The sequence below is a fragment of the Cricetulus griseus genome, chromosome 4, assembly GCF_003668045.3.
Source record: "Cricetulus griseus strain 17A/GY chromosome 4, alternate assembly CriGri-PICRH-1.0, whole genome shotgun sequence".
NCBI classification, from domain to species: Eukaryota; Metazoa; Chordata; class Mammalia; order Rodentia; family Cricetidae; genus Cricetulus; species Cricetulus griseus.
The window spans coordinates 18,828,083-18,840,510 of record NC_048597.1 but is presented as its reverse complement, the minus strand read 5'-3'; the positions used below and the strand labels follow the sequence as shown (position 1 = coordinate 18,840,510).

The window sequence follows — 12,428 nt, the reverse complement described above, 5'->3', positions numbered from 1 at the left end:
TTTGGTACCTAAGTGGCTTTTTTTTTTTTTTTCTTGCTCTTTGGGTTGCCAAACTTCTCAATTCTCGGATTTGTTTCTCTCTACAGCACCCCTAGAGTTCTAGACTAAATAACTGTAGCATGATCCAAAATCCTACTATTATTGTAAAATAGATTAGTTTTGAAAATCCACTTCTATTCTCCATTGTATGAATCTAAAGAAAATTGCCTTATTTAAGGCATATCGATGATCGATAACACTGAAAGCTTCATAACGTTTTGGGTGATGTGACTGCAAGAAAGTATAGGGACCAATTAGAATGCCAAGGTCCATGACACAGAATATATAGTAACAGTACCAAAAAAAAAAAGTGACATGACTTCCTATTAGTTCACATACCAGCTTTCACGATGGAAAACGTATCTTTCATACCCATAGAAACACAGAAGTTTTTGTTCAAAATAAAGTCTAATTTTTAGAATTTCTACACATTTAGTATATATACAAATGCAATGTTAAATATCAATGATGAAGAAGGAAAAGAAAAAACGATGGGCAACTATATAAGTTGTTTGCATAAAACCCCTGATGAGACTTCTGGTGTCTTCGCTGTCCATTCCCCCTTGAATAACACAATATACTTAAACAAAGCATTCTTCTTTAGCCAGTCACACCCAGCCATCTCCAACACAATCTGTTAAAAGATGTCCATGTCATCACCCAAACCTCAGCACCCAGTTTTCCATGCCCATAATACTTTTTAAAAGTTCCAGATCTTAACAAGAGATGAAACAAAAAAGGGAGATAATATTCATTTTCTTCCAAGTAAACTGTACCTGCTGGTTCTATTCTGGCACCCAATTTTTGCTTTCCCTTTCAGGTAGACTTAAGGAACATTTCCAAACTCACTGTGAATCTGTACAAGCAGAGAACTAGCCATTTCATTCCCTCCAACAATCGCTATTTATATAATAGTGCTGGCCTCATAGAAGGGAATCCATTACCATCAGCAATCCATGTCCCTGCCTCAGCATCAGATGCAAACAGGAACGGGAAACCAGGTCTCCTCCACTTACTTTCTTTCCATCCCAACTTTTGTGCAGGTCCCAGCTCCATTCCACTGCCCTGCTTCATCCTCTGCTATGCCTGGTCTTCACCTTCCTCAGGTCCACCCTGGTGTTAGGTTTCTGACCATTGTTATCTAGCTACTACTGAATGGACATGCTCATCCCTTAGTTCCTGAAAACCTACAATGTAAGGAAATGAATGCCCAGCTGTTAAACTCACAGACCCAACTCTGTACATCCAGGAAGTCACCCTACCACATTCTGTTGAAAATTCTTCAACTCTTCAACAGCAGTCAAGATATTTTAAATGAAAATACATTTCCAGTTGGAAGATATTGGCACACAGGGTTTTGCTAGTAACAGTAAATGTGTTGTCTTCAGTCGTCCTCCTTCTAAAAGTCAATGCTTACTTGAGAGTACAAAATCCATTCACGTGTGTGTAGCAGCCACCCGAAATGGAAGGCTGAAAAAGTACAGAATAAACTGCACCCAGCCACAGTTACAAAAGAAAGTTCACAAATTAAAGCAATTTTCGTGGAGGACAGAAAAATGGCTAAAGATGTGTAAGTTGTTTATTTTAGAGAGGAGGGGTGAGGGGGGAAGGAAGGGAAGGAGAGTGGGGGTAGAGAGAGAAACTGAGCGACTAGCCTACACTTTGAAACATGTCAGGAAACCTAAATTTTAAATCATAAAAGGGATTCATTGAGTCCCTTTAAAATGTGTAACTTTTACTGATTAAAACTTCAACGTCTTAAACATATTTTTAGCTGGATGATCTTTTAACTTCACACACCAAAGCATTACTGCTTCTCTGGAAGACAGAAGTTGCTCACAATTTTCAGGCTTACAAATAAAAATTATCTAAGACCTTTGACCTCATAGATCCTAGGCCACTCTGATTTAAAATGATTTCCAGGCCATGATCTTCTATACTGGCTTGGCGATGAAATCTACACAATTAATAATAGCCTGCTTTGCTCTCAACTGTCTAGAGAGCCGAGGATGGCAGATCTATCCTCATCTCCCCATGTGTTCCATTAGACTGACATATTTTGCCTCATCTGTCACCTTCGATAAAACTCTGCTTTCAGATATGAGTTAATTCATTTTCAGTTGTCCTCGATGTTCTAAAATAGTGATGTTTGACAGAATTAATCCAGTGCTCTAGTTCTCTCTGTTCAACTGATATTTAATTAAAGATCTTGGAGGCCATCTTTTAGGCTACACGTTACAAGGAGGAGCATTACTTCCTCCTTGGACAATGTGCTGCGCCACATGGCAGAGGCTGCCTCCCTAAGGTGTCCTGTTCAACAGACTGCTCTCTTGCATAGCCACCACCAGCAGGACAGATAATCACTCTGTTTCACATGGCCTGATTCTCACATAGTTGAACCCCAATTCAACTACTGTCTACATTCTCTCTGACCTTTTCAGTGTCTAGAATTTTGTAGTGGCAATACTCCTCCCTCTATATTTTTTAATCATTGCTTTTGTTTCCCTAGAACCACAAAAGGTACTGAGAACACTTATTTCGTAATATTTCTTGAATCTCTGAAAACAGAAAATCTTTTAGCAGTCACAGCCACCCCTAAAGCTCACGCTTAGAAGGCTCTGCCTTACATTTCTGAATTAATATCTTTTGGAGGCCAGCCCACTTGAGTTGATATGTCATAATTTTCTATTCTGAAGGTGGCGTGGATAATTTAAATTGGCCCTTGCTGTTTATGACTTAAGTAATTGTTCTTTTGGACAGCCTTTAGGAAGCCTCAACTTCTCAAATCATGTTTGGACCATGCAGCAACCATAAGGGACCTGGGGATGGATGTAAGCAAACTCCAGGAGCCATAAACTAACAAGCAGACTCTAGGTGGTGGTATAGGTTATTTTTTATCACAATGTTTTGCTCTTAAAACTGGAGGACCCAGAGCAGCCCTAGCCTCAGCCACAAACACTTCTCCACTGCTAACTCACAATATTTCCGGATAGCTCAATTAGAAAAGTACAAGTTTAACAAAGTTTGGAAAACACAGGTTCTCAAGCTTCTCATGGGTTTTAAACCTGATGTTCCACGGTCTCAAAGGCAGCACAGGGACTCTCATCTGTGTAAAGGCAGCCACCGAACTAACTGCCCTCCTTATTTACTTCTTACCTGTTTTCCTCAAGCTCCTCCTGTACTTTGCAGGCTAACTTTGCAAAGAAATCTCCCCACCGGAGTACAAAGTGGCCTGGAGTAAGTATCCAGTCCTAGACTAAGCAGTAGTGCCTGCTATGTTACTGCTTCTCCTTTGTCTATAGGAACTAAGTAAGACCAAGCCTAGAAAGTTCCTATTGGTGTTGAAGCCAGGCTCCCTGAGTCAATTAAACCCTATGGTCATTACCAAACTGCTGGGCAAAACCAGGGCAACTAAGTCACTTGGAAGTAAAAGGACATTTCAACACACCCAGGCAGCAGCCACATTTAGGGGCCATGCGCATGAAGCACTGTTTGCTTAAAAAGTAGACTTACTTCACTGTCTCTTAGACAAAGGTGGCAAACTGGTGACTGAACATTGAATAACAGCATCGGGAAGGTGCCGCCCACTTGGTAAAACCTATGATTCACTAATAAGCAGGTTCAATGTAATTCATAACTTTAAAGAATGAATTCCTGAAGCCCCTTGCTTTACAAAACCCAGGAAATACGAAGACTATACATCATTTACGCATGTATAGGTGTGTACACAGACACAGACAGGCAGGCACACCGATCTTGTTTTACTTTGAGACAGTCTCTCTCTTCCTCTAAAACACGGTTTTCCCTCAGTGTCACAATCATTTACATTAGCAGACAAACTCAAGCCTGATGTCACAAAAATGAGTTAAAAGTTCTTGCACCTAAGAACGTAGGGACTTTACCACCAACTAAAATGACACACTAATTTTTAAAAAGTATCTTAACATAAAATTACCTAACGTTCTGTTCTTCGTTTACGACCGCCAGAATCCAATTAAATTACTGACATGATGGAAGGTAGAAACTCCTGGAATGCCTCAGAGATCAACATGTGTCAGGCTCACCGCCTGTCCGCCTTTTAAACACAGTGGATTCCTTTGTTCCTTCAGTCTGAACATCAACTCCTGATTAAAATTTGGAAACTACTTTGGGAAGGATGGGGGTGGGGGTCCGGAGAGTGTTGCCACGGACGAGGGTTTCCTCAAACCGGAGTAAGGAGGAGAGTGGCACAAGAGAGAAGAGCGTCTCCGAGGACTTCAGCAGGCTCACACTAAACGCAAAGCCCGCTCTCGGATGCTGGGGAAAAACTAGGCTGAGGCCTCCGGTGCAAGGAGCCTCGCCCTCCCTCGGCAGGCGGGGACCTGGTGCCCAGCAGGCCGGGCCTGGGGCTCAGCGCTGTCCCTGTCCGAGTCACTTTTCCCTGCCGGGAATCGGCGAGCACCGCGCAGGGAGGCACCAACTAAAGGCGGGGAGCAGCGCGGGCGCCACCGCGGGCACCGCTGGGCGGCAGGACCGAGCGGCGCAGCAGCCAGCGCCCGGGGCTCGGGGCCAACAGGAGCAGCCGAGCGGGCTCGACCCGGGCCCCGCCACCCGGCCACCCGCGTGGGTCCCGGCTCAGCACACCCAGGGAGGCTGCGCCCCTCGCGCCACGGCTGGCACGGACGATCCCACGGCTGGGAACTCTACAACTTGGCGGCCGCGTCGGCGCGGGGGGGGGGGGCGGCCGCGAGTTCCCGGGGAGACCCGGAGCCGGGCGCGGCGGCAAGCTGTCCCCGGGATCCGTGTGGCCGGCGTCCCCCGTGGGCCTCCCCGGCCTCCGCCGCCTCCCCGGGCCGGTCACCCAGGCCGTGCCCGGGTGGCTCGGCGTCCGCTCTGCCAGCTCTGCACCGAGCCCGGGCCGCGATCGCCACTCACCGAGGCCGCCTCGGCTCCGGGCCGCCGATCCGCGTCGCTCCCTCCTTCCCGGGTGAGCCGTGCCCTGCGGCCGCGCGAGGCCACGGGCGGTGCGCACGGGCGGGCTGGGGCCGGCTCGTCCTCCGCCTGCACCGCGATCGCCGTCGCCTCCCGAGTTCGGGGCTCTGCTGCAATGTCTGCGAGGCTGACTTTGAGCGCCTCGCTCGCCGCCCGCCCGCCGCAGCCGCGCTCCTCCCTCCGCCGCCGAGTTCGCGGCGGCCGGGTCCCTCCCCTCGCTGCTCCACGCCATTCAGCTCTTCAGCCAAGTTTCTTAACCCTTTTCTGCCCCTCCCTCCCATTGTCACCCGGGTTGATCGCGTACCCGGCGGCTCGCTGGAGCTGGGGAGCCTATCCGGCTCCTGCAGGCCTCCTCTCCGGTGCTCCGGGTGGGAGACCCGGGGCTGCGCGGCCTTGAAGGTAGAGAGAGGACACAGTTCGACCGGGAAAGGGGGGTGCCTTGCTCTCCGAGCAGGAGCCCTGGCTTTCCGGCCCCGTCCAGCCGCCTGGACAGATTGTCCCTAGGGACCAGGTGATCGTCCATGTCACCCAGGCTTGGGCAAGCGTTGTGAGCACCGCAGAGGAATAAAGACACCCTGACCCTTCCCTGGGGTCTCCACCTAGGGGCTGGCACCTTAAGGGTCTCCCTTCCTCCCATTTCACCCACAGCACGCGTTCTCTTGACTGCCTTTTACCCACCCTAATTTCCACCTCCTAGAAATCTGTGTCCCGCTTAAAATCAGGAAGGACGGCGCTATAACTCTAGGTCATTTTGACCCCATGCCCACAGCACCTAGTAGGACCCAGTAATTAATGTGGCGTGATTCCAAGCGGAAAACTGGGAAGGAGACCTGAGGAGTGCCCAGCTCAGCTCCCTAGACGGACGCAGGACCCAGGAACCGGGTTTATCTTCAGCTGCTTTGTCACTGCGAAGTCTCCAGCAGGGTCTGTCGGGCCATCTGCACCACCCCCAGGAAGGATCTGACCCAACAGGACTAGGAGATGGGCTGTCACCTCTTTAAGCAGCTGTGCTCGGTTCAGAGTCTCAATAAATAACAATTACATCACGAAGCCAGGGTGGCAGTACAGTGAAACCTGGGTTTCCTGCAGCCTTGTCTTGCTGAACCCGCCTCTAAATTTGAGGGGGGCTACAGATTGGTGAAGCGAAAAAGTGGAGGGAGGAGAGAATAATAAGAAACCATGATCTCGCCCTCTCGTGTTTTCCGCTTTAAAATCCTCTCCTCGCGAACATTACTTGTGAAGACTCCTTCTGACGCCCCTCCCCACCCAGATGTCACGTTTCCTTTTCACTTTAGTATCTCTCCATGAAAAGAATTACCAGCGGAAAAAGAGTGGTTGTAAAAGTTGGTTTTATTTGACATAAAAAAAAAAACAAAAAACTGAAGTACATTTTCACTTCACCCTGAACTGTAAAGTGGTATGGCTGCGTTAAAATACTCACTGGATAAGACAAATTTGTGGATGAAGGTATCTACTGTCATGCATTTTTGGTAGCATTTGGAAACAGTTACTGATGCACATAGAAACCAAAGATGACCTAAGTGATCAAACTGTATTCTTTACTGTTATGTAATAGTTATACAGCCGGCTATTTTTCAAATGAGCAAGGTCTAGAGTGCCTTCCCAATCTTGAAAGCGAAAGCAGTTTTTCAAATTAATTCTTAATAAAGCGATATCCTAGCACAGTCCTGAACCCATGTCAGGAATATTTTGGCTAGTGGTGATGGTACATTTTAAGATACATATTATCTCTCCCAGTGAGTCACCTGTGCAATCTGTTGTCATCTAATGTAGTGTAAATCTCATGTAACAGAGTAGTATTTGTGTATGCCACAGTTCAAAATCTGCTCAAAGCACGTTAGTAAAAGCATCATTTATCTCGGATTGACAAAAAGCAAATAACTGCAATTAAATGAACAGCATAATTGGAGCTTGGCTCCTTTGGAAAAATATTTTTAAATATTGCACAGGGACTTTCTAAAATGTACTAGAAATGTGTCCTTTTTCTTAAGCAGTTTATTGGGCTTTATTTGGCATTTTATAGAAAATTCAATGTCAGTCTCATTAAAAAGCATCATTGTGGTAGATTGTAGTGGATTTGTCGAATGATTTTAGTTAGCCATGGTGGTACTTGACTGTAACTGGAAGGCTGAGAAAGGAAGAGGGACATTGGAGACCAGCCAGGACTTTTCAGCAAGTTCAAGGACTAAGTCCCAAAATGAGAAACCAGTTTGTAAAACTAAGTGCTAGGTATGAAGCAAAGAGTAATTGCACTTGATTAGTGTGTGCAAAGCCTCTGCATCTCTCTCTCTCTCTCTCTCTCTCTCTCTCTCTCTCTCTCTCTCTCTCTCTCTCTGTCACACACACACACACACACACACACACACACACACACACAAAATTCTGAGTTTGCATTTTATTTCAAGCCTCTGTTACCAAGAGACAAACGTTTTCTTCTCTTTTGATTGGCAGTTTCTTCTCTGGAACAGACTAAGAATCCAGATGCCCTGTCACAATTACTGTAAAGTTAAACTAAGTAATAGATTCCATGTAATTGAGTGATGCTCTCACCAAGGAGTAAGGTGCAGGTATCACAGTGACAGACCTGAGGACAGATATCTGAAGCACTCAAATGCCACTCTGGAAAGCATATTCTCACTTCTTAACCAGGTTTTGAATCACTGACACTGCCCAGCAAGCCAAGTCTTGTCCTGCTTGTCCAATATCAGTGCTGAAACTACAACAGCTATATGTTAGATAGTGTACCAAAGCTGCTCACCCCCTCCTAATGTAATAATTAAAATCCTGGACTTTTTGGATAATACATTTGTGTAAAATTAATTGCATACCTCATGTGGAATTCATCTTAATGTACCGTGTGAAGACCATTTTGTGTTTGTTCTTTCTTTAAACAAAATGCCAGTGCTGGGTCAGTAAGATGGCTCAAGGATAAAGTCACTCACTGCACAAGGCTGGCTATCTGAGTTTGCTCCTTGGAACACACTTCATAAAGTTGTCCTCTGATCTCCACAATTGTGCATGGCACATACTTACACACACACCAAACACACTCAATGACATTTTCCTCTGCTCTCAGGGATTGAGTCTCATACATGCTGGCTGGTCAATGTCCCTCCAATTAAGTGACATCTCCTAGTGGTGATACAATAATTGTAAATTTTTTAGAAAGCAATATCTAAATTTCCAGGCTAAGAGGATCATTGCATGGGTGTTGTGGTATATGTAAGATACAATTGTCTCTTGAGTAGTTTGTATTTGAAAGTCAGTTCTTGTTTGAAGCATGTATGATGTAAAAAGATGCTATTCAGTTATACAGATGTATTATAAAATGTTTGTCACTCCTCTGGAGTTCAATATTTTAGCTTATTTCTTATAAATACCTACAAGTAGTCTGAGGAGCATCTGATGTGTTCTCTACATCTCTCATGTCCAGCATCCTTCAAGCCAATTTTGTTTTTATAACCGTTCACTTATCAGCATTCCCTTCGAGAATGAACGTGTGCAGGCGTAAGGTCTAAGCCCCCTATTGCTCACACTGAGCTACCTCCAACACTTACCCTTATGGTTAGCAAATAGTAGGCATTCACTAGATGTTGGCCAAGTCACTGTCATGCCCTTGAAGACAGAGTGTTTATTTCTATCTGAGGTACGGATAGTGAGGCCAGGGAGTCCAGAAAACATTTTACAGGGAAAACGATGCTTCAGCTGGCTGGTGAAAGGTTGGAAGAATTTGCTAAGTAGGCAGAATGAGAGAGGACTGCTCAGGAAGGAAATAAACTGTTAACGGTAGGAAGTTATGAGAGAATAGAAATGTCCATTGAGAGAAGACCTGTACACATGCTGTGTGCTATATGTATCCGTGTCACTGATCACATACAAATGGACCCACTAGTGGAGTTATGCGAGCAGTTTGCCTCTTGAACAGGCTTGGCCAGCAAAAACACTGAGTGACTCACAACAGTGACTTTCATGTGAGATTTAAAATGTTCAGTAGCTACATCTCACAGGTACAAAGAAATGCTGTTCACTTGAATCTTATTCTCTAATTAATTAATTAATTCAACATATTCAAAATGTTTGAATGGGTATACCACAAAAATTAGATAGTTTTTTTTTTTTAAGCAGGATATTGTTATGTAGTGCTGGCTGGCCTGGAACTCATGATAAGGTTATAGGTGTGCACCACTGCGCCCAGCTCTTTTATTCTTTTGAACACTAGGTCCCCAAAATGCAGTGCCTTTTCAACTCCCAACACTCCACAGTTTTAGGGCCTTTTCGTGCTCAGCAGATATGGGTCTGTGGCCACCTACTGCCCTATTGAATCCTACAGTTTTAGACAAGGTCCACTGCAGGAACCGTTAACGACATCAAGAAAAAGAAAGAAAGAAAGAAAGAAAAGCCTGTTAAATGAAAATCTAAAGCTTGTTAAGCATTAGCATTTATTTGTTTATATGGTGTAATAAAGTCCACTTTGCTATGTAGAAGCTTTGATACCAATCAGAGAATCAGCAGAGTGGATGTTTTATGTACTGTGTCTTCATTAACCATACTGTAGTTACAACTCTTGCTATTTCTATTAACTTTGGGTGGAAGACTATAAATGGAAACTTCTTAAAGCAAGAATAAAATGCAATAAATTTGGGGTTAAATAAGCTAAAACAACAACAACAATCCCACAAACGTCTCTAGAACACAGGACTACCCCTGAGCTAGATCCTGTCAGGTATCACCGCAGCTGCAGAAGTGCTAAGATCGCTTCTACCAGCACATGTGTGGACTTCAGAATCCATCCCAACTGCACTGGAGGCAGTCAGTTATCCCAAGCTACCTCCGTGGACGTGTAGCCTCTCACTGAGCACTGACAAAAGTCTCAAGAACCAGAATAAAGACATTTAGACACCCTGGCTGTTTTCTTTCTCTGAAGTTTTCCATAGTGGGACTATAGCCCTTTCTCTTTCAGGGGTACTTGAATCCCAAGGTCTACCAAAATGGGGGTGCTCTGTTTCTGCGCTACAATGGATCCTGCAAATATAATCTCCAAGAAAGTCAAGTCTGGAAATGGTTATCTATGGGCAGCTGAAAGTGCGCAAGAAAAAGGCAGACTCTTCCATGAAATGTGCCTGATGGCACCCATTCTTTCCCCAACAAGGAAATAAAGAGAATAGTTTACCAGGCCAGAAAGCCAAGGTTCCCTTGGAAGCAAAGGAAATCTGCCAGTTTTGATGGTAAATCAGTTTACTATGTATAAACAATTAAAGCAAATATTGTACCAAAGTTTATTTTCAGGGTTTCACAAGCACTTGTGATGATGTATCATGAAATATGATTCATTAAAAACATAATCCTATAAATTTTTGAACAGGTTTTCGGGTAACTATGAACGAAAACAGAATACATGTCTTGTTTTCAAGTTTAAATAATTTAAAAAGCCATAATGTACTACACACACTTATAATTTGTGCAATTGTTTAGTTCTCCAAAGAAAGGGAACTCAAATGGCACATATGTTGTCCAGATTTATTTTGCTAAAAAACCTCTATATAGCCTCTTTAAAATTAGATTAAATTTTAACATGCGTTCAAATAACTTTCAACTAAGACAAAGTACATATCTTGTTTTCCAAAATATTCAGTTGTCTATAGTGAAGAAAGCTGTAAAGGAACTGTGATATACAAATATTATTTGTGCGGTTGCTTAATCCACAAAAGAAATGGAAACAGATACGTGCATATATTCTCCAGATTTACTTTGTTAAAAAGAATCTTAGAAAAATCACCTTTTCACAAATCCAAGCCAATCGTCTTCATTCTTGATACCCATGTACTCCAGAGAAGGCACACGTGTGTGCAAACCTTCCATCAAGACTCCAGACAGTCCACCAGAAAAATAACTTTCAACAAAGGGTGTTGGGACAGTTGGAGATACATGTGCATGTATGTATGTGAAGAGAATAAAATTGGAACTGTTCTTGACCTCATATTCAAAGCAAATGCAAAATGGATCAGAGAACTAAATGTAAGAACTAACCTAGAAGACTCTGGAGAAAATACGGCTTAGTAAATCCTGATGACGTAAGTCCCTGGTGAGGCAAAATCTTGTGAGGTACAAACAAAAAGCACTAATGACAAAAGAAAAAAAAAGAACAACTAAGCATGCTAGACCTAGATGGACAGCCAAGTATTATATGATTTTAGAATACACATACACACACACACACACACACACACACACACACACACACACACACAGACACACACACACACACACGATAACACATGGCATAGCAAAAACTATTTTCAAATATATGTAATAAGGGATTTTATTTTAAGAGAATGTAAAGAACTCTTACCACTCAAAAACACAGAAAGAAACAAATTTAGGGTTTTTTGTTTTGTTTTTTGTTTTTTGTTTTGTTTTTTTTGGTTTGTTTGTTTGTTTTTTGACAAGCAAAGTGTCAGAATAGGCTATTCTCTGAAGAAGATATATACAGAGTCCATGGGAACGTGGTCCACATAATTAACTGTTAGGAACATACAAATCAAAACAACAACATGACAGAACTTCACACTCAGTAGGAAGAGCTCTAATGATGGGTAAAAATAGTGCTACCAAAGACACGGGGAGTAACTGGAACCCTCCGTTTTTATTCCTGGGTGATGCATAACAAGTTGCCTCAAAATATAGTGGCTTAAAACTGCAAATGGTTGTCTCAAAGATTCTAGGGGTAACAAATGCAGGAACTGCTTAGTTTTGTGCTCCTGAGACACTCTGTCTCTTGTGGATGCCAGAAGGATGCTGGCAAGGCTGCAGATATCTGATGGTTTACTTGGGTCTGGAGCACCCAATGTGAAGAAGCCTCCCTGGCCTGACTGTTGGCAGTCAGGACAGCAAGGATGTCTCCACAGGTTGCCTGAATAACTTCATCATACACAAGTGAACTTCCACTAAAGCGAGTTGTCCAAGAAGCTCAATGATGAAGTCACAGTGTCCTTTGTGACCTGGTCTAATTCACACGCAATTGCTTCCATTTTATTATAATTAGAAGTGAGTCACTGGGTTCATTCCATCCTCAAGGGGGAAGCCATCCTGAAGTGAAGAGAATGGAATTGTTTGTAGACATGTTCTCAGACCACCACAGTTTCATGTTGGTATTTCTGCTGTGCTTGGTCCCTTTGGTTTCCCAAACAAACAAACATGCATAGAGCAGGCTCTGTGCCACTTTTAGGACAAAAGGCAAATCTCTTCTTGACAGGGCACTACATCTACAGCTGACCAAGATTATAGGATGTTATTCAGTCCTCTGCCATAGGTCTGGTTTGGGGCTCCTTGTAGGTTGACAACCAAAAAAAAAACAAAAACAAAAAAAAACAAAAAAAAAACAAAAAAAAAAACCAAAA

At 43.6% G+C, this 12,428-nt stretch overlaps 1 protein-coding gene across 4 annotated transcripts in view; it reads right to left on the bottom strand.

Moving 5' to 3' along the window:
* Nrip1 (nuclear receptor interacting protein 1) overlaps window positions 1-5,083 on the bottom strand; it is an 80,366-nt gene extending 75,283 nt beyond the window's left edge. For 2 of the 4 annotated variants that reach the window (XM_027412401.2, XM_035444376.1), the window contains exon 1: window positions 4,954-5,083. The gene's annotated coding sequence lies outside the window, so the exon portion shown is untranslated. Of the gene's footprint in view, window positions 1-3,994; window positions 4,600-4,953 lie in introns of those variants that run through there. The other 2 variants (XM_027412403.2, XM_035444377.1) reach the window with 2 other exon arrangements.
* Between the last annotated feature and the right edge of the window lie 7,345 nt (window positions 5,084-12,428).